Source organism: Ranitomeya imitator, chromosome 6 (genome assembly GCF_032444005.1).
Source record: "Ranitomeya imitator isolate aRanImi1 chromosome 6, aRanImi1.pri, whole genome shotgun sequence".
Taxonomy (NCBI): domain Eukaryota; kingdom Metazoa; phylum Chordata; class Amphibia; order Anura; family Dendrobatidae; genus Ranitomeya; species Ranitomeya imitator.
In genome coordinates this window covers 444,799,915-444,823,506 of record NC_091287.1, presented here as the reverse complement: position 1 = coordinate 444,823,506, position 23,592 = coordinate 444,799,915, and the positions used below count along the sequence as shown (strand labels likewise).

The window sequence follows — 23,592 nt, the reverse complement described above, 5'->3', positions numbered from 1 at the left end:
GTTTTTATTACATGTGAGCGACCAATAAGAAACAATGCAATGTCAGAGAAAATATATCTATGCATGTATATTTATAAACTGCATGTATGTTCTATGTATGAATTTAGATAGAGATATATAGAGTTGTCATACTGCACTAATATCATATCTATGTAAAACATCTATCGATCTATCTATCCATCTATCGATCTATCTATCTACTGTATATTTAAAGTGCAAGGAAGTGTGTGTGTGTGTGTGTGTGTGTGTGCGTGTGCGTGTGCGTGTGCGTGTGCGTGTGCGTGTGCGTGTGCGTGTGCGTGTGTGTGTGTAATTTTAGTGGTGCAGGACACATGTAGCACTGATTACTGAGGTGGAAGTATAAATTCGGAATTTGAAAAATCTCTTCCTTTCCTTAAATATCTATTGTTATTGTCTAAACAATGGGATCTCCGGGCGACTAGAAGACTGCGGATGAATAGGGACCCGACAGAATGAATGCAGGTCAATGCTTGGGGTCTCTGTCCTAAAGCCCCTTTCTCAGCCTGCTACAATAAACTAGCAGAAGCTTTAGTCGTTGCTGGGTCACCAGCCATTTTCCATTATGCAACACTTGACAAAAACACTTATTAATCAGTGCTGACCACAAGACCCTTTCACAATCCCAGGGAAATACAAGGAGATGGGAAGAAACAGAGCAGGAGGCAAGAACAGTACCAGGAACCCGAGGAGAAGCTCAGGAGTGCTGCTGGAGTGGTGCCTTGCTGCAGAGTGTAGTGTGGATGCAGGGGAGGTACATTTCACTGCTGTTCTATTTCTACTTTTCTCCCCGATTCTCTTTAGGAATCTATTAGCACATCTTACTCTTCTTACACAGCCCCTACTCTTTGCCATCACACTGTGATTTCTATTTAGAATGCAGCACACTTGTGTTTTTTTTGACCAGTTATTTTGTTATTACAAGATGCCACTTTTCAATGAAGATTGCTCAGATAGAGCCACCTATGGCACAAGTGATAATATGGAAAGTCTAAATAAAATATGTAAACCATTGTGTATATTATATATATCTGGGGATATAGCATAGTGATGTGCCTTGTATATACCGATCATTGGTTTCTGGGTCATTACCAGCCAGGTTTACACAAATGCAGGGTGTCAGTGGTTGTGATGCCTCCCTCAGTTATTTTTACACCCTGTGATGATGAGAACTCCATCCAGCTGTCAATATCATCATACTTATAAAGGTGGCATAGCTTCATCACACGGTAAAGAAGTAGCAGATCTGCTCTCACCTTTTCACTATCACTTTAGTTTCCCATAGGATCTCACAAGGTTTATTGCTGCATCTACGTGAGGGGATCACACATTGGGGGCTCTGCTCCAGCTACTGTACATTGCTGCCTGGTGTGAAGGTGCCATTAAAGCTTGCATTGCATGCAGTCATCACTATGTGTAGTGTTTAGTCTCATTTTTCTCTTTTACCATTCCACATGACTGATTCTCTAAAGATCTCTACATACAAAGGTAAAATCAGACCAATCCCCCATAATAATATAGTTATGTAAGGCAGCATAATTCTAATATTACTGATGCATTACTGTGATTTATTACTAGTGCTAGGACTTACTGAATATTCCTGATGTGTAAATAAACACTGCTCTATATCTTCACCATTCTATATAATAGAATCAAATCATATAGTAAAGTCTAATACAGAATGATTGGAATCTTACAACCAATTGCTCAGAGGACATTTTTTTTTTGTTTTGGAAAACAACCTGGAACTTGTTTAATTTCCCCTTTGCTGCTGCTTGTATTCGGTATAGTTAGGCACTCATGAAATACTTTAGTGCTAACACAGATAGGCTTTTTAATATTGTGCTGTTCAGAAGCACTTGATGTTCCATTCTGGAGTAATCAAGTGTTACCTGAATTATTTAAATCCTGGGATTAAAGGCCTGGTGCTGAGTGCTGACAGGCTCTCTGTGCAGACAAAAGGCACATTTGTGTTATTTTCTGTGGTACTGTATAGGCAATGCTTGGAATCTGGTCTACGACAAGTGATTATTATTTAACTGCTCTATAGCACAGGGAAATAGTGGTGTGCAGCTTTTAGCACAGATTACATAATGGACACCTTAGATATTTGCTGGCTGTGCAAGATATATATATATATATATATATTTATATATATATATATATATATATATATATATATATAATTTATTTATATAGCACCATTGATTCTGTGGTGCTGTACATGAGAAAGGGCTACATACAGATTACAGATATCACATACAGTAAACAAACTAACAATTACAGACTGATACAGAGGGGGGAGGCCCATATATATATATATATATATATATATATATGTATATATATATATATATATATATATATATATATATATATATATATATATAATGTACAGTGGGTGTGATTTTTTTTGTAGCTCAGTATATTAATTACTATTCCACTGATTTTTTTATGAGAACACTTTGAGACTGATTTTAACATCTGTAAGACTAATTTTTCTTGACTTGAGCACATTTTATTCCACATCATTATGCCCCCGCAGTATACAGCACTTAAAGACACAAAGGTCTGCTTTAGTAAGCACTGTATTTTCTATAGTATGTACTGGGCATGGTGTTGTTCCTCTGTTATTACTCGTGCAAATTTATAAAAAAAAATGGCTACTGAGTGTTTGGTTTCCCATTATAACGCTGCCAGGGCTGTATGGAGAGTATGGGATTTTTTGTAAGGAAACATCCCGTTAAAAAAGGAGAACAGTAACAAAGATTTCCAGGAGGAAAAGTAAGAAAACGAGAACAACTGGTTCTCAGAAAAAGGTTGCTTGAGACATTAAGGACATTATTTGTAATTTAGAATTTATACGCAATAACTCTTAATCCATTATCTTTAGCGCAGATTGGGGTTTTCTCTTGCGCCCCAAAAATATTACCGATCTTTTGGTAAAAAAAAAAATGTCGATGTAAAAATTTTACAAAAATGCCAGTAACAAGTTCACATAACAGGATTAAAAAAAATGGTTCAGAGTTTCATCCCAAAAAGTGGGATGATTTTTTCCACATTTGTCATCTGTATAGAATACATTTTTCTCCTCAGCAGCTACTAATCCTTTTCAAGACCATTTATGATTTCCTGTGCTACAGAATTGCAATGTATCTGTAAACTTCGGATACTATTCTGTGGCTCTGTGTGGCATCCGATTTATTCTCACTCTCAAACTATTTCAGAGTGAAATCACAGGATACTGCAATTTTTTTTCACAGTCGGATTCTGTCAGTGATAAAAATTAGTTTTCAGCACTGCCCCATTGAATAACATTGGTCCAAGTGCTATTGGATAAAATATTTGGTAATAATAATAATAATAATAATAATAATAATAATTTTTATTTATATAGCGCCAACAAATTCCGCAGCACTTTACAATTAAGCGGGGGCATGTACAGACAAATTCAGTACAAGTTAAGACAATTTAAACAGTGACATTAGAAGTGAGGTCCCTGCTCGCAAGCTTACAATCTACAAGGAAATGGGGGGACACAATAGGTGAAAAGTGCTTGTTATTTCAGGTCTGGCAATTATAATAAATAGGGATTTTCATATAAAGCTGCATGATCCGGTCATCAGCCCGTGTGTTTAAGTGCAATAGTCAAGCATCAAGGTAGATCATGGTAGATCCGTTCAGTGACGGAGCCAAATTTTTAAAATCTGACCAGTGTTACTTTATGTGGTATTAAGGCTGCCGTCACACTATCAGTATTTGGTCAGTATTTTACATCAGTATTTGTAAGCCAAAACCAGGAGTGGGACAATTAGAGGAAAAGTATAATAGAAACATATGCACCACTTCTGCATTTATCACCCACTCCTGGTTTTGGCTTACAAATACTGATGTAAAATACTGACCAAATACCGATAGTGTGACGGCAGCCTACCTCTGGAACGCTTCAACAAATCCCAGTGATTTTGAGATTGTTTTTTCGAGACACATTATACTTTATGATAATGGTAAATTTAGGTCAATATGTTTTGTGTTTATTTATAAAAAATATCAGAAATTTGAGAAAAATGTTAAAAAGTAGCAATTTTCACACTTTGAATGATTATCTCTTTAATCCAGATAGCCACACCACAGTAAAAACATTAATAAATGCAGCACGGTGGCTCAGTGGGTAGCACAGCAGCGCTGGAGTCCTGGGTTCAAATCCCACCAAGGACAACATCTGCAAGGAGTTTGTATGTTCTCTCCGTGTTTGCGTGGGTTTCCTCCGGGTTCTCTGGTTTCCTCCCACATTCCAAAGACATACTGATAGGGAATATAGATTGTGATCCCCATCGGGGACAGCGATGATAATGTGTGCAACCTGTAAAGCGCTGCTTAATATGTTAGCGCTAAATAAAGATTATTATTATTATAAATAACATTTCCCTCATGTCGTCTTTACATGAGCACGATTTGTAAAATTTTCTTTTATTTTGTTAGCATTTTAGGAGTTTTAAAAATGTACCAGAAGATTTTCATTTTTTCAATTAAATTTACATTTTTAGGGACCTATCCATGTTTGAAGTGACTTTAGAGGTCCCATATATTGGGAAACCCCCAAAAGTTATACCATTTTAAAAACAGCACCCCCTGACATATTGAAAACTGCTGTCAGGTAGTTTATTAACCCTTCAGATGCTTTTCAGGAATTAATGCAAAGTGGTATGATAGGAATGAAAATATGTTTTTTTACCACCTAAATGCCTACAGCCGTCAGACTGTAAGGCCGCTATTTGGTCGTGAATTGCCATGGCAAACATCAGGACCACACAATCATGATCTGAGGTCACCAATTTGGATAAAGAGTAGCCCCCACACTCTGTTAACCATATATAATGATGTAGTCACTATTTACAGCAGCATCTAAGGGGTTAAACAGATTTGGAAGGTGCAAACACTGATCGTGGCTGATACAGCAAGTTGTCAGCTATAGTGGACAGCCGACAGCTACTGGATTGTCCCCTGTATGGGGAGGCTATTCTCTTATATCTCAGGTCAGTTAGAAGACGTATTGGCGGTCATTAAGGGGTTAATGGATAGCAGTAGAGGTGAAAATACAGTTGTATGCACAATCGCTAACTATGGTTTTCAGCTCCTATTTTCAGCTCTGAAATCCATAGTTAGAGATTGTGCATACAACTGTATTTTCACCTCTACTGCTATCTATTAAAAGAACGGATCGCACTCAGACCAATGTTTCCACTGCAATAAAAAAATATTGACGCAGATTTTAGAGTCTGTTGCGGTTTTTCAAATTTGCAGTTGAAATATTATGTTGTAGTTTGTCTAGTCTGCTCTACCAGGGCTATTGCTCCAATTTTCACTATAAATTTTACCTTTTTTTGGTCATCACCAAAACATCATTTTTGTCACAGCAATAGTAAAAGTCCATTGCCAAATCTAATTCAAACTTGTGCTTTGGATTTGTCATAGATTCGCAACGTGTCCTGCAGCTGTTAATTCTCCTGTGTAACACTGATGTTTTATTCTGGGTTTGGACCTCATACGACATATTATAGTCGTTATTTTCTCAGCAAAAAAAAAGGTTTTGCTCACCTAATTTTGAAATTGGGTCCTTATAATAGCTATGTGCAACTTTGTACTGAATGTTTTCACTGTTTACCTATTAAATGCAGAATTAAGCAATTTCATTTACACATCTGTATTTGCTCAGTATTTAGCAGCAGTTATTTGTGAGCCAAAGCCAGGAATGGAACTTACAGGAAAATAATAATCTTTTATTTATATAGCGCCAACATATTCCGCAGCGCTTTACAGTTTGCACACATTATCATCGCTGTCCCCGATGGAGCTCACAATCTAATTTCCCTATCAGTATGTTTTTGGAATGTGGGAGGAAACCGGAGTACCCGGAGGAAACCCACACAAACACAGGGAGAACATACAAACTCCTTGCAGATGTTGTCCTTGGTGGGATTTGAACCCACTGAGCCACTGTGCTGCCAAAGATTGACACCTATTCTGTGTTTTCGAGATACTCTTAGCATACAAATACTGATGAAATACTCATCAAAAATACTGATTTTGCACAGTCACACGTTTGGACCCCGAGAGCGTCATAGGCTACGTTGTGAGGTGAAATTTTAACCCCGCACATTTCAATTTACCAAACAATTTTGCCCCTGTCTACATAATGGGAAAAAAGTGAAAGGAAAAGTGTTGGAGGCAAATTGACAGCTGCCAGATGGGAACAAGTGGGACTTAAAGAGTGGGAGCGATGGCGCAAAAGAGTATATACCGTACAGTTGCTAAGGTGGGGCCCCGACATGGGATACTCACCACAAACGGGGATATGAACACACACACAAAATGCGCCACACACTACCACGTGCTTGAACACATATACCACCCTGAGCACACATTTCACCACACATACACCAACCTCGCGACGTAAAAGTCGAAATAAAAAAGTCGCCACTCAAAACTCGCCATGCGCAAAATTCCCCATATGCAAAACTAGGCTCACGCAAAACTCGCCACACGTGCAGATCTCACCTTATGGAAAACTCACCACACGCAAAACTTGCACACGTGGAAAAATTGCCACATGCACAAAAGTTGCAACACATGCAAAAGTTGCCTCACACAAAACTTGCACCTACTCAAAATGCACCACACATAAAACTCGACACACAAAAAGTTGCTACACGCATGTCGCCACACAAAACTCATCTCACAAAAGTCGCAACATGCATGTCGCCACACGCAACTCAACACACACAACTTGACACATGAAACTCGCCCTAAAACACACACAAGTCTGGTATTATCCTTAAAAAATAAACTGATTAATAAGCAGACAAACTACAAGAGCAACAAATGTACCATATAGGAAATACGGCAGCTGTCAGTCACATGACCTGTCTATTATGTGTATGTGTGAGCTAATATATACTGCCAGGGGGGAGGGCTTCTTGTTGGCTGGGGATTTATCAGGCTGCCAATTTAACTTACAAATACTGGGGTAAAAATACCGAACAAATAACGTGTGACCGAGGTCTAATACAGGAGGAGATGACACACAGGTATATACTATATACAGGGGAGATGACACAGGTATATATTATATACAGGAGGAGATGACACACAGGTATATACTATATACAGGGGAGATGACACACAAAGGTATATACTATATACAGGAGGAGATGACTTACAGGTATATACTATATACAGAAGGAGATGACATACAGGTATATACTATATATAAGAGGAGATGACACACAGGTATATACAGGAGGAGATGACATACAGCAGGTACATACTATATACAGGGGAGATGACATACAGGTATATACTATATACAGGAGATGACATAAAGGTATATACCATATATAGGAGGAGATGACATACAGGTATATACTATATACAGAAGAGATGACATACAGGTATATACTATATACAGGAGGAGTTGACACATAGGTATATACAATATACAGGAGGAGATGACATACAGCAGGTATATACTATTCACAGGGCAGATGACATACAGGTATATACTATGTACAGGAGATGACATACAGGTGTATGCTATATATAAGGGAGATGACAAACATGTATATACCGAGGGGAAAACGAGAGGTGTGAGGTGAAAATGAGAGGTGTGAGGTGAAAATGAGAGATGTGAGGTGAAAATGAAAAGGTGTGAGTGCAAAATGAGAGCAATGAGGGAAAATAGTGGAGTGATCGGAAAATGACAGATGTGAGGTTGAAATTGCAAGTGTTAGGGGGGAATGAGAGGAGTGAGGGGGGAATGAGAGGAGGGGGAAAATAAGAGGAGTGAGGGGGAAAATGAGAGATGTGAGGGGGAAAATGAGAGATGTGAGGGGGAAAATGAGAGGCGTGATGGGAAAATAAGAGAAGTGAGGTGCTATAACTAACCACAGATATTTACTATGCACAGGCAACACCGGGCTCTTCAGCTAGTAGTGATATAAAAAATCATCTGATTTTCGTCCCCAGAAAATTAACAATTTTTTAAATCTGTATTATGATCAGTATGGCATCCATGGCAAACGTTTTTATATATCATCATATCAGAAGTTAATAAAATGTACAAGACCAAATAAAGTTTCCTATGTTAATAATAATAATCTTTATATAGCGCTAACATATTCCACAGCGCTTTACAGTCTGGACACATCATCATCACTGTCCCCGATGGGGCTCACAATCGAAATTCCCTATTAGTATGACTTTGGAATGTGGGAGGAAACCAGAGAACCCAGAGGAAACCCATGCAAACACGGAGAGAACTTACAAACTCCTTGCAGATGTTGCCGTTGATGAGATTTGAACCCAGGACTCCAGCGCTGCAGTGCAAACCACCTAACCACTGAGCCACCGTGCTGCCCAATGTTAAGAACTGCAAAGAATGTGCAAAAATCTGACAGTATACTGCCGATCTGTAAGGAATCTTTTTTTTTTTTCTATGCTCCCATAGACTTGATTCGGTGACTCTGATCCAAAATACGGAAGGAACTAGTGATTTTTTTCACAAGGACATTTGCTTCACGTGTTAAAAGTTTCATCTGAACAGCCCATAAAACCCTATTCAATGACATTGGTCTGAGCGCTGTCCGAGAAAAACTGACCATCCGGACAGCACTCAGACCAATGTCATGTCAGACTAAAAATACAACCATGTGAACATATATAGGAAACTGTGCTTGTGTTCGTACATAAATAAATAAAAATGAATGTCATACAGATGCCAAAAGGGTATCCATAGCCGGTAACCAGTTATAATGTAGTTTGATAAGTACATTGCATTTTTGAATCATCAAATTAAATCCTGGTTTTATACATGTCAGATTTATTCTTCACTTTTCTATAAAATTCATAATTTCAAAAGGGCAGATAGGATCTTATTCTGGATTCTGGATTATTTCAAGTCCATAAATTCATATTTACAACAAACTTGTAAGGGTGGATGACTTTCAGGAAGGAAAACTTGGGAAATAATTCAATAGCCTGAAATACTGTATGTTCCTTTTTTCAAATTCAGTTTTTTTATTTTTGTGTTTAGAAGGTAAAAGAAAATACAATACATATAGTACAGGGGGTAAAATATACATGCTTGATCAGGATATTGATGGAAAACCTTCCCTATACCTCAATGTGTTGTAGTAATAATTACGGTATGTTCCTTTTTTATTATTAGAGAAACTATTGTGACTATTTGCGTTCAGAACATGAATCCTGGAGTCTCACTGAACTGCTTTACTTGGTTTAATTTTTTTGGAGTATTGAACATTCAGAGCATTAGAATCACACAATGAATTCACGTACATTTCGTAGTTTAAACTAAATAAAATGAATGTTAAAGTTATTTCAAGATTTTCAGTTTTAAAATGTATATTTCAATTCAGATAGATAGAAAATAAATAGATAAAAAAATTTCGGTACATAAATACATTGAAAAAAGGCAGCAGTGAAAAAAAAGTGATTTATTCACCAGTCGGAGTACTACCTTTTTCAATCTGTATTTGAAAAAACCCTAGATAGGATCCTCATTGGGTCTGCATAGGACACTCAGTTACCTGTGTATAGTCCTCAAGATAGAAAAATAAAAGCAGCACTTTCTATTAAAAAAGGGGGCAAAGCCACCAAAACCTCTTGTATACAAATCCAAAAAAAATGGGGGTAGCACTCGAAAATCAGATAGTGAGATTACAAGTCATGATGAGGTGATTAAAATCTGTTTTCTTACCATTTGACTTTACAGTGATGCCCCCATTTTTTTTATTTAGATAGATAGATCTAGTAGATAAAATAATTCTGTACTGACGTTCGCAGAAAGCAAAAAAGAAATGGCACAAAACATCAAGCAACTATTTAAGAATTGATAAAAGTTGCTCCGGCTCATAAAGCAGTTTTCATTGGTAAGAAGGTCTGACCACAAACCAAAGCCTGAATTGTGCCATCTTGCTCTATGTCGTTTAGTGGTCTCGTTAGTGCTACCTTTTATTGCTGACATTTGTGCTGGCTCTTTCAAGATTCTGACTTTCGTCAATGAAAAAATAAAAAATGATGAAAATGAAACAGAAAATGTAGCGTTAATCTGTCAGTGGGGGATGATGCCCGGTGTACACTATTTATATATACTTTGTCAGGTTTTTCATGTTTATCTGTTGAAATAAAATGTGAATGAAACATTTTTCTGTCTCCTCGTTGTTTCTTCCTTTAATATGTGAGATATTGGGTGCTTAGTACTTTTTATTTGACTATAGGTTTATATATGGGATAGCGGATGATTTTTCCAATCAAAGAGTAGGTATAGACTAGCATGTTGGAATATATATATATTAAAAGTAATATACTTTAGTGAAAAAAAATGTTAAAAGACTAGACCATAAAGTGCACGTGCAAAACAAAACACAAAGATAGACCGGTGGTATTACACATCACTCAAAGATAGCCACTAAGGGATATACGGGATACCCTCTCCTGGAAACCCTAGTGCACTATCAGTATAATATTGCAATCAGACAGGTATTAATATTCCGCAGTATCAAGCATTAGTGCTTATAAAATCCTATCCTGTTAGGATTTTATAAGCACTAATGCTTGATACTGCAGAAACAGAGGAATGAGACTGTATGCTATAAAGGAACCTTGATGTGTAATAGTTATACAATTCTCTCACATTCTGTGCTTTCGTGGACTACACACATTATATTGCTGTCTGATTGCGATACTATATTGATAGTCCACAACAGTATATCTAATGATGTGGGGTAGATAAATGTTCTCCTGTATCCTGCTCCAACATGCAATGGAGTCTAGAGTTATACACCAAAGGCCTTGATCTGATAATCTAATTGAAGGACATGTTTGAAGTGCAAGACTTTAAGTTTTTGGGAGAATACCAATATTTTTCCAGCAATATAGATGAATCCTGAGCTGCTTTATTTGAGACAACACTGTACAGATAATGTTCACTATTCTTTAGTATATATTATGCAGAAGAACCTTAGACTAGAGAAGAGGTTACACTACTTCCCGATTTCTACATTGTAAGCATACTGCAATATTAATCATATACACTACATGGACAATAGTATTGGAACATCGACACAGTACACATTCGGGAGCCCATTTATTAATCTACATTCTCTTTAATCTCACAGGTTTTCGATATTATTGAGCTCAGAACTCTGTACAGGGCAGTCAAGTTCCTCCACACCAAACTCACCAAACCATGCCCTTTTGGAGCTTGTTTTGTACATTGGGGCACAGTCATGCTGGAACAAAAAAAGTCCCTCACCATTCTAAACCCACAAAGTGAGAAACATACAATCGCTCAAAATGTCTTGTAGGCTAAAGCAATAAGATTTCCCTTCACTGAAGCCAATAGATCTTGGACGAAGCTTTAAGAACAAGTCTGTAGCATTATCCCACATCTATCAAACTTCACAATCGGCACAACGCAATCAGGCAGGTAATATTCTGCTGGCATTTACCAAACCAAGATCCATCCATCAGATGCCAGATAAGGAAGTGTGATCTTCACTCCGCAGAACAAGTTTCCATTGCTCCAAAGTCATGGAGCTCTTGGCACACAGCTTTTGTGCTTATGTTATTGGCAGAAGAGGTTTGGAGCTTTGCAGCTTTAGAGTCATCAGAGCTTCGGTGACATTTATGCACTTTGAGCCTCAACACTTGGATACCCCAACTGTATTTTCAAGTGTTCAGATAAGTTGCTGTGGTTTCTAAATGCTTCCACTCTTCCATAACACCATGCACAGATGATGGTAGAATATTTAGGAGGAAATTAATTTCATAAACTGCCTTGCTGCAATGATGGCTTCCTGTTACGGGATCTTGCTCAAATTCTGTGCACTCTTAAGAAGGAGACATTCATTGACAAATGAAAGACAATCTGCATTGCTAGGGGATGAATTTTATATGCCTGCGGCAATGGGACTGAATGAAAACAGAAAAAATTACTCTTAAAAATTAGTAAATCTTTATTAGATAGTCTCATTAAAAATACACAATTAACACCACAAAACTATACATATATAGTGTGACAACAAGAGGATCCTCTATAATAGGGTAGGAAGAGGAAAGGGCACCAGCAGTATCCCTGTAAGACCCTCATACTTAGTTAACACTATCTGAGCCATGGAGATTGGAACTCAAAAATTTCATAGTGGCTCCTTCGCTCAGTGTAGGCTAAGCCCTCTTATTCGCTAATAATAAGGCATCTAAAGGCTAGAAAAGGCAAAGCAGAAATACATAAATTTTTATCCTATTGATTATGAATAACAAACATACCTCAATAATATAAAAGGGGTACATTTTAACAAAACCACATTGCCTCAACGCATTTCTCCCATGAGATATCAGGTTCATCAGGAGGCCTGGAGGTACATATAGGACAATACAGAGGGATGCTAGTCGAGGAGCTAATAAAGATTTACTGATTTTTAAAAGGAGTAATTTTTCTAATTTTTCCATTGATATGTATATATTTTTGAATACCCTTATATCGTTTATCCTGTTTTTCTAGAGCCTTAATGAAAACCCAAATTTGAATGATTAAGTAATTTGTCCCAATGCTTTTACCAATATAGTGTATTTTAAACTACAGGGCAACCCCTATATAAACAAATCACTTCCCGCCTGGACAATTTTTCATTTTTGTTCTTTTGTTTTTTTTTCTCTCCTTCTTCCAAGATCCATAACTTTTTTATTTTTCTGTGGACATTAGCCATATGAGGGCTTGTTTTTTACAGGAGGAGTTTTAGTTTTAAATTAAACTATTCAATATAGCATACTGTAATGGAAAACAGAAAAAAAATCAAGTGTGATGAAATTGCAAAAAATAAAGCAATCATTTAATTATTTTTGGGGTTTTATTATTACGGCTTTCCTTCTGTGGTAATAATGGCCAGTCAATATGATTCTACAGGTCAATGTGATTATGGTGATACTAAACTTGTAAAGTTTTTTTCTTTTATTTAAGTAGCAACAAAAAGAAACCTGTGCAAAAAAAGTAATTTGGTGTGTGTTGCCATTTTTTAAGGTTCATAATATTTTTATTATTTTAAGTTAATGGAGTTGTGTGAAGGCATTATTTTGCATGCTGAGCTTATATTTTCATTGATACCATATTGGGGTAGATACCTAATTTTGATCTCTTCTTATTGCATTTTTTGCAACAAAGGAAAAATGCAATTCTGGCATTTCAATGTTTTTCTTTTTATTGCTTTTATCATAGGGATTAGTTAATTTTATATTTTGATAGATCAGACTTTTACAGCGATAACAAATAAGTTAGCAGAGGAAATTGCAGAACCACTAGCCAGAATCTTTGAAAATATCTCATACTATGCTTCTTGAAAAAATGACCAAATATGGGATTGACAAGGCCACGGTTAGGTGGATTCATAACTGGCTCAGTGATGGTACTCAAAGAGTGGTAATAAATTATTGCACATTCATTTGGAAAAGGGTTTCAAGTGGGGTACCACAAGGCTTTATCCTGGCCCCAGTGAGGGTTTAACATATTTATAAATGATCTAGATAAGGGAACTGAAGGTAAAGGTACCTTCACACATAACGATATTGTTAACGATATCGTTGCTATTTGTGACGTAGCAACGATATCGTTAATGAAATCGTTATGTGTGACAGCGACCAACGATCAAGCCCCTGCTGGGAGATCGTTGGTCGCTGAATAAAGTCCAGAACTTTATTTCGTCGCTGGACTCCTGCTGACATCGCTGGATCGGCGTGTGTGACACCGATCCAGCGATGTCTTCACTGGTAACCAGGGTAAACATCGGGTAACTAAGCGCAGGGCCGCGCTTAGTAACCCGATGTTTACCCTGGTTACCATCCTAAAAGTAAAAAAAAACAAACACTAGATACTTACCTACCACTGTCTGTCCTCCAGCGCTGTGCTCTGCACTCCTCCTGTACTGGCTGTGAGCCGGAAAGCAGAGCGGTGATGTCACCGCTCTGCTTTCCGGCTCACAGCCAGTACAGGAGGAGAGCAGAGAAGCAGAGCACAGCGCTGGAGGACCAACAGCGGTAGGTAAGTATCTAGTGTTTGTTTTTTTTTACTTTTAGCATGGTAACCAGGTTAAACATCGGGTTACTAAGCGCGGCCCTGCGCTTAGTTACCCGATGTTTACCCTGGTTACCGGCATCGTTGGTCGCTGGAGAGCGGTATGTGTGACAGCTCTCCAGCGACCAAACAGCGACGCTGCAGCGATCCGGATCGTTGTCGGTATCGCTGCAGCGTCGCTTAATGTGAAGGGGCCTTTAACTAATCTAATTTGCATATGATGCAAAGCTAGGAGAGACACTAGAGAAGACAGAAAAGGGATTCAGAAGGATCTAGATATGCTTGAACAATGGTTGGGCAGCGACTAATAGAATGGCATTTAACAGAGAGAAATGCAAGATTCTACATCTGGGCAAGAAAAACGAAAATTACATCTATAGAATGGGAGGAATAGAACTAAGCAACAACACTTGCGAAAAAGACTTGGATTTACTAAAAGATCACAGACTGCATATGATTCAACAGTGTGATGAAGCAGCAAAAAAGGCAGACATAGTTCTAGGATATATTAAAAGAACCATAGAGTCTAGATCACATGAAGTAATTATCCCCCTCTACTCCTCCTTGGTCAGACCTCACCTGGAATGCTGTGTCCAGTTCTGAGCACCACATTTTAAAAAGACATTGAAAAATTGGAGTGAGTGCAGAGAAGAGCTACCAGGATGATGAGCGGATTGCAAAGTATGTCCTACGAGGAATGGTTAAAGAATCTGGGAATGTTTAGCTTGTAAAAAAGAAGGCTAAGAGGAGACTTAATAGCTGTCTACAAATATCTGAAGGGATGTCACAGTATAGAGGGATCATTATTAGTATTATCATTTGCACATGGAAACACGAGAAGCAATGGAATGAAACTAAAGGGTAGAAGATACAGATTACAGTGGGGAACAAAGTATTTAGTCAGCCACCAATTGTTCAAGTAGTTCTCCCACTTAAAAAGATGAGAGATGCCTGTTATTGACATCATAGGTAGACCACAACTATGAGAGTCAAAATGAGAAAGCAAATCCAGAAAATCAACTTGTCTGATTTGGCAAGATTTATTTAGCAAATTATGACAAAAGTTCATCTCAATGTTTTGTTATATATTCTTTGCTGGCAATTACAGAGGTCAAACGTTTTCTGTAAGTCTTCTCAAGGTTGGCACACACTGTTGGTGGTATGCTGGCCCATTCCTCCATGCAGATCATCTCAAGAGCAGTGATGTTTTGGGCCTGTCGCTTGGCAACATGGACTTTTAACTCCCTCCAAAAGGTTTTCTATGGGGTTGATATCTGGAGACTGGCTAGGCCACTCCAGGACCTTTATATGCTTCTTAAGAAGCTACTCCTTCATCAACCTGGCAGTGAGCTTGGGATCATTATCATGCTGAAAGATCCATCCACGTTTCATCTTCAATGCCCTTGGTGATGGAAAGAGGTTTGCACTTAAAATCTAACAATACATGGCCCCATTCATTCTTTCATGTACACGGATCAATTGTCGTGGTCTCTTTGCAGAGGAACATCCCCAAAGCATGATGTTGCCACCCCCATGCTTCACAGCAGATATGGTGTTCTTTGGATGCAGCTCAGAATTCTGTCTCTTCCAAACACGACAAGTTTTATTTCTGCCAAACAGTTATACTTTGGTTTAATCAGACCTTATGACATTCTCCCAATACTCTTCTGGATAATCCAAATCCGCTTCAGCAAACTTCAGACAGGCGCGGACATGTACTGCCTTAAGTAGGGGGACACTTCTGGCGCTGCAGAATCTGAGTCCCTGGTGGCATAGTGTGTTACTGAGAGTAGCCTTTGTTACAGTGGTCCCAGCTCTCTGCAGTTCATTCACTAGGTCCCCGCGCGTGGTTCTGGGATTTTTGCTCACCGTTCTTGTGATAATTTTGACCCCACAGGGTAAGATCTTGTGTGGAGGCCCAGATCGAGGGAGATTATCAGTGGTCTTGTATGTCTTCCATTTTCTTATTATTGCTCCCACAATTGATTTCACCACACCAAGCTGCTTGCCTATTGCAGATTCAGTCTTACCAGCCTGGTGCAGGGCTACAATTTTGTTTCTGGTGTCCTTCGACTGCTCTTTGGTCTTCACCATAGTGGAATTTGGAGTGTGACTGTTTGAGGTTGTGGACAGGTGACTTTTATACTGATAACAAGTTCAAACAGGTGCCATTACTACAGGTAATGAGTGGAGGAAAGAGGAGCGTCTTAAAGAAGAAGTTACAGGTCTGTGAGAGACAGAAATCTTGCATGGGCTTAGGTGACTGAATAATTATTTTTCACCATAATTTGCAAAATAAATCTTACCAAATCAGACAAGGTGATTTTCTGGATTTGTTTTCTCATTTTGACTGTCATAGTTGTGGTCTACCTATGATGTCAATTACAAGACTCTCATATTTTTAAATGGGAGAACTTGCACAATTGGTGGCTGACTCAATACTTTTTTCCACACTGTACATATTAGAAAAAAACATTTTGACAGTGAGGTTGATCAATAATTGGAACAGGCTGCCACAAGAAGTGATAAGTTCTCCTTCAATGGAAGTCTTCAAACAGAGGCTGGACAAACATCTGTCTGAGATTTTTAAGTGAATCCTGCGTTGAGCAGGGGGTTGGACACGATGATCCTGGAGGTCGCATCCAACTCTAACATTCTATGATTCACATTCAGGCTGTGTGTGTAAGCATGGAAGAAAAATTGGAGGTTGATCAAGTTCTTGGGTGATGATAATAAAAACTTTAGCTTTATTGGAACATTTTTAAAATATAGCAGTAAGATGTGGATGGGAAAAGCGACGTGTTTCGAACACTATCTGGCATTTTTTGTCAGGGCTTCAATTTCAATATTTTCTTTTTATTGCTTTAATCATAGGAATTAACAATTTTTATATCTTGATAGATCAGACTTTTACAGTTACACTGATACCAAATATGTTCAATTTATTTTTGTTTATTTTTTATTGCATGAAAAGGTTGATTAAAATTGATATACATTTTTTAATCTACCAAACTCCTGTTGGCAGATTTGAACCTGTGATTGTCTGTTTTTATTGTTCTATATACTGCAATAGCACAGAGAACATCATGGTCTCTTATGAAGTTCAGCCACAGGCTAGTCTTTACAAAGGTACTGACATGGTAGGCACAGGAAAACTTGTCATGCCTTCGAGTGAAGTGTCAACACATTGGAACTCTATGATAAAGCTACTTTTTCTCTGGAGCGCAGCAAGAAGGTTCCTAAGAAACTAATAATTGTAAAGAAATGCAAGAGTGCAATAAGGTATCATCCAGGTTAAAAGTCTGATGAATGAAATGTAAAACTGGTCACCTTGTAAGGTTGTGTGAGGCACAACAGTTAAAGAGCCTAGATACCAGATGCAGCAGCATCCATAAAATATCAATAAAAGTGACTTGATTGGAAGTGTTTCTGTGCTCTCTGGAGTTATGACATGACTTATAGTAGATAAACAGATAAAATTGCAGGTTTATTGTCAATGCGTTTCAAAGTCCACTGACTTCTTTCTCAAGACAACCATACAAAAATAATCTACTGACTCCTTCCTCAGGTCAACGACACAAAAATGTGATTATTTTTGAATGGTTGTCCCGAGGAAGGAGTCAGTGGACTCTGAAAAGCGTCGACATTAAGCCTCTAATTTTATCTATTTATCTACTTACTATAACTCGTGTAATAACTCTAAAGAGTGCAGAAACACTTCCAATCAAGAAATTAATTATAACTTTTATAAAACATTGTGAAGCTGCAGGGCTAGGTCAATATGCTATGGCTTGGGATAAAGCAATGGGAAGCACCATCAATCCCAAACCAAAACAGGGCAGTGAGGAAAGTTTGGAAATTGATATTCTTCCTCAATCTCTTGTTGCTTTCTTGTCTGTATTGATTGCAAAATAATTATGAGGGGAATTATATCTTTAATGCAACAGTTTTCCTTACTAACAAGTTTTGTAGAGTCTTTGCGGAACCTCAGTAAAGGTACCTTCACACTAAGCGACGCTGCAGTGATACCGACAACGATGTCGATCGCTGCAGCGTCGCTGTTTGGTCGCTGGAGAGCTGTCACACAGACAGCTCTCCAGCGACCAACGATCCCGAGGTCCCCGGTAACCAGGGTAAACATCGGGTTACTAAGCGCAGGGCCGCTTAGCAGGGCATACTTACCTTCAGCTGTCTGTCCTCTGGCACTCTGCTTTCCTCTGCACTGTCAGCGCCGGTCAGCCGGAAAGCAGAGCGGTGACATCACCGCTGTGCTTTCCGGCTGGCTGGAGCTGACACAGGATGCAGGAGGAGTGCAGAGAAGCAGAGCGCCGGGGACAGACAGCTGAAGGTAAGTATGTAGTGTTTGTTTTTTTAACGTTTACGCTGGTAACCAGGGTAAACATCGGGTTACTAAGCGCGGCCCTGCGCTTAGTAACCCGATGTTTACCCTGGTTACCAGTGAAGACATCGCTGGATCAGCGTCACACACGCCGATCCAGCGATGTCAGTGGGAAGTCCAGCGACGAAATAAAGTTCTGGACTTTCCTCAGCGACCAACGATCTCCCAGCAGGGGCCTGATCGTTGGTCGCTGTCACACATAACGATTTCCTTAACGATATCGTTGCTACATCACAAAAAGCAACAATATCGTTAACGATATCGTTATGTTTGACGGTACCTTAAGTGGCACACATTCCGTCACCTGCCAATGATGGATCTTAAAGTAGTACAAGCTCCAGTTCTCTATTACATGATAAGTCAGTTATCTTACTTTGCTCCTTCAAACACTCCAATACATGCAGTATTGAATTACTCAAGTTGCAACATCTCAAGTCAGATCGTACTCAGTCACAACCAGAGCCAAGACAAGGGGTAGGCAGAGCATGGACATGACTAGGGTGCTACCACTTACATTCCCATCACGAACATGAGCAGAGGAGCCGTAATCAGCTGCGTGCTCCTCCAGCAACTCCATCAGAACACAAGATGCTTCTGGCCTGTGCTCTGTTGGAGACGGTGCAAGCAGGGGATGTTGGACGGCGGAATGATGTCATTGCATAGTGCTGTCTAGCACCCACTGCTGTACCAGACTTTCACAAGGGTGTCACGTCCTCCTGGGAGAACCAGAGTTAGAAGGTCACGCCGAGTAATGAATTACAGGTCCTGTTTAGAGACGGTGAGAGTCATGTCCTATTTTAAATGGATTTCCTTTCCATCAGTACTGACAGAGTTAAGGACTATTCAGGGGCGTAGCAAGGATTTTGGTTTTGGGGGCAAAAATTCTGAGTGGGCCCTAACCAGGTAACCTTGATTACAACTGGGTGACGCACCCTAATAGTGGGCATAGGGGAACCTCAGCAGATGACTGCGCTGTTGCTGAAAATAATCTCTATATAAAGACCAACATTGATATTACCACCGTATGGTCAGTGGAAAATACTGCTGCTGCACCCTCGACCTTCTGTCTTCTCCCCATTATCCCGTAGAATGTAAGTCCGCAAGAGCAGGGTCCTCTCCCCTCTGTACCAGTCTGTCATTGAAAATTTGTTTACTGTAAACGATATCTATAACTTTGTATGTAACCCCCTTCTCATGTACGGCACCATGGAATTAATGGTGCTATATAAAGAAATAATAATAATTACCAGTCCTACGGAACATGTAAGAGCTTACAACACAGTTATAGATGGTCACTTACCGCTGATGTTCTTTCTGATGGAATCATTCACTTTTACCGTCTTTTCCATCTGGCCCAAACTGGCACTATAACTTCTTCCAGCCAGCACTCGGCTTCAGAGATTACAACAAAGACACATTTTACTTCTCATATTTTCAGCCCCATCACCATCTATTTCCAACGTGCACAAACTCCTTATCCTACTGATATCCCAATACTGAGCCGCTGCTGCCGTTTGTGTCCCTATTACAGCACCTGCTGTGTGGTTCTGTGTGCCCTTTAGATGGTAAAGCAACCCTCTAGAATATTGTAATCTTGTGTGCAAATGCCCTAGAAAACAGTGCCCATAGGCCGACTCTATAGTGTAATGCACTCCCCATAGGCATACTCTATAGTATAATGCACTCCCCATAGGCACATTCTGTAATGTAATGCATCCCCATAAAAAAAATTCTCATCTCTCTTCCTCGTTCCTCCACTGCTCTGAGTGCCTGCACATCTCCAGACAACGGGCGCCGAGTAGTGACATCAGATGCTGAGAAGGGGATGATGGGAGAGGGAGTGTAACACTCCCACTCTCATCAATGCGGTCAGCTGTATCGGCATCTAGCCGATACAGTTGATCTTGCAATGATGGGGGGCACACTGATGGCACTGGGCCCCCCACCTGCTCATGGACCCCATAGTGACTGGGTGGCAGAGGAGGGAGATCAAGTCTCCCTGCTCTACCACAGAGTGCAACTGTATGGGTGCGCTGTGCATGCCGATACGATACAGTTTTAGCAGTGTAGCTCCAGGTGGGCCCCCTCAGAGCGCGGACCTGGGGTGACTGCCCCCTCTGCCCCCCCGATACCTATGCTACTGTGACTATTTCCATGCTGGCTAAGAATGTGCATGTGGTTGTTCTCATCTGCAACTACTTATATAATTTGCTCTCTCAACATATACTGGATCTGGGCATTTCTTCCTTGCCAGTGAAAGAATCATCTTGCTGGAAAGAGTTGAGATGTGTAGGTGGAAGTAGTAGTTGAAGGTATCTGTGTTCAGCAGTAGTGTGAGTGTTTATCTCCTTGTCCTTATTCCTATTTATTATATTTGTTCCTCCCTTTCCCTTTCCTCCTCCCTATTTGTTGGTAAATGTTTTTGTATCATAGTGGTATTCATTTATCCTTATTTGCCCTTTGTCCTTACATTTCTGTCACATGCCTCATGGAATGGGGAGGGGACAGATGAGGGTTTCACAGGAGCATAGTAAGGTCGAAGACCAGGGTCTCTCTACGATCAAGAGTACCCCTAGGATAGGGATAGTTAGGGTCTCAGTTACAGGGATGGTTTTAGGCCCCTTTCCCTTACTTCAGACCGTCACATTGTGACACAGATAGGAGAGAAGATGGTGGCTGCAATGGATGGGGATCCTGGATTAGGTGAGTATAAGATTTTGGGGACATCATAAAAGGAGTTGTGGGGAACATCATAAATGGAGCTGTGGGGATCATCATAAAAGGGTCTATGGGTGATATCAGAAAATGAACTGTGGGAGACATCATAAAAGTGGCTATGGTGGACATCATAAAAGGCGCTGTGTGGGGGCAATACAAGAGGAGCTGTGAGGGACATCATAAAAGGGGCTGTAGGAGACATTACAAAAGGGCCTATGGGGCTCATTATACTTGTGCTAAGAGAAGACTATAGAGAACATTATACTATAGATAGGGGCTACAGAGGGCATCATAATCATAATGTATAGGGTGGTGTGGTAACTATATTGTATAGGCGGCTGTGGTGAACATCCTGCATAGGAGTCTGTGTGGGGACATTATACAGGAGCCTGTGGACACAACATACTGTTTAGTTGGCTGAGGAGAGCATCAATGTGTATAGGGGTCTGTGGAGTTAATTATACTGCCTAGGGGACTGTGGTGACTAGGGTTGAGCGACCTTTACTTTTATAGGATCGGGTCGGGTTTCACGAAACCCGACTTTTGAAAAAGTCGGGTCGAGTGAAATCGGCCGATCCTATAAAAAATGCAAGTGACTAGCACACTCCAAAAGTGTTGTGATGCAAAGTGGGGGTTTTATTTACATACAGTATTCACAAACGTTTCGGTCGTTACTGGACCTTCATCAGTGTGCTGAAGGGAAATATATACAGAGAAAGTGATATCCAATGTATAAAAAAAGAACAATATATGAAAATAAACATAAACAAAAAAACAGAAAAAAACAAAAGTATATACATCACATGGGAGAATACAGTCATGATTGAAAATAATAGAACACAACTCCAAAAAAGAGACATCAAACAAGATAGCCGAGATATGAAAGCTGCACAGATTGAATGTATGCGAGTAAAGATAAGGTAGTGTATCACGGAGAAAAATGAGGGGTTACGGTAGGAGGGGGTGGTGGGGTGGGAAAACATAAAAAAAAAAAAAAAGGAGAAAAACCTACCTAATATACTAGTATGCTTAGAGAAGCCCCAAGTAGCAAAGTTAGATTGCATCTAAAAGGAGAGATCAATATGCGAAGTTGAAGTGATAATAAGAGTGAATAGATAGGCTATGTGAATAACTGACGGGGCGTATGGTGTATAATGTGTAGTAGAATCCACCTACCAATAAGAAGCCTGAAGACATATAGGTCGCGGGGGTAGGCACAAGCCGCAGAGATACAATGGTGTGTCACAAGTGACACTAACTGCAGGAGAGAGGAAGGTGTGACATATATGGCACTGTGAACCGCTGGTACTATATGGGCATGTGCAACGGAGGACCCACCTGCTGGATGGAGCAGGAGCCACGCGGAATGTACTGCCAGTATGGGCTGCAAAATAGTGCGCATGAGGTAGAAACAAGCTACTGAGATAGGGTAGTGTGTCACGGACTGACACTATCTGCGGAAGAAAGGATAGTGTGATGCATATGGCACGGTGACACGCTAGTACTGTATGGGCACAAGATGCAGGGGACTCACCTGCGGAATGAAGCAGGAGGCACGTGGTATGTACCGCCAGTATGGGCTGCAAAATAGTGCTCAAGGGGTAGGCACAAACTATGGAGATAAGATAGTGTGTCACAAACTGACGCTGTCTGCAGAGGAAAGGATAATATGACACCTATGGCACAGTGGACTGCTAGCACTATATAGGCATGTAATGCAGAGGACTCACCTGCTGAATGAAGCAGGGGCCACACGGTATATACCGCCAGTCTGGGCTGCAAGAATAGTATGCACTATCTGCATAGAGGGAGAAAGGACGTTTCATGTGTGACAGGCTGGACTGCTACAATGGAAAGCATGTAGAGCATGTGGTGCATAGAACTTACCCGCCTCATCAGCAACAGGAAGCACGCGGTGTCCACCGCAAGTGCAGGCTGAGGACGGTGCGCTCGGGACCTGCCTATATAGTAGCAAAAGGAGCCGGAAGGGGCGGGGAGAGGTGACGAGGGTGTCACATGACCAGAAGGGGTGGTGTGCAGTGCATTACACTTAAAGAAAAAAAAAAAAAAAAAAAATCTTGTGCCCATACAGTACTAGCGTGTCACCGTGCCATATGCGTCACACTATCCTTTCTTCCGCAGATAGTGTCAGTCCGTGACACACTACCCTATCTCAGTAGCTTGTTTCTACCTCATGCGCACTATTTTGCAGCCCATACTGGCAGTACATTCCGCGTGGCTCCTGCTCCATCCAGCAGGTGGGTCCTCCGTAGCACATGCCCATATAGTACCAGCGGTTCACAGTGCCATATAT

At 40.0% G+C, this 23,592-nt stretch overlaps 1 long non-coding RNA gene across 1 annotated transcript in view; it reads left to right on the top strand.

Annotated features, from left to right (window-relative positions):
• Positions 1-643: 643 nt before the first annotated feature.
• Positions 644-23,592, top strand: part of LOC138641452 (uncharacterized) — a 96,343-nt gene continuing 73,394 nt past the window's right edge. The window contains exon 1 of the long non-coding RNA XR_011313846.1: positions 644-772. This is a non-coding gene — a long non-coding RNA (uncharacterized lncRNA). The remainder of the gene's footprint in view (positions 773-23,592) is intronic.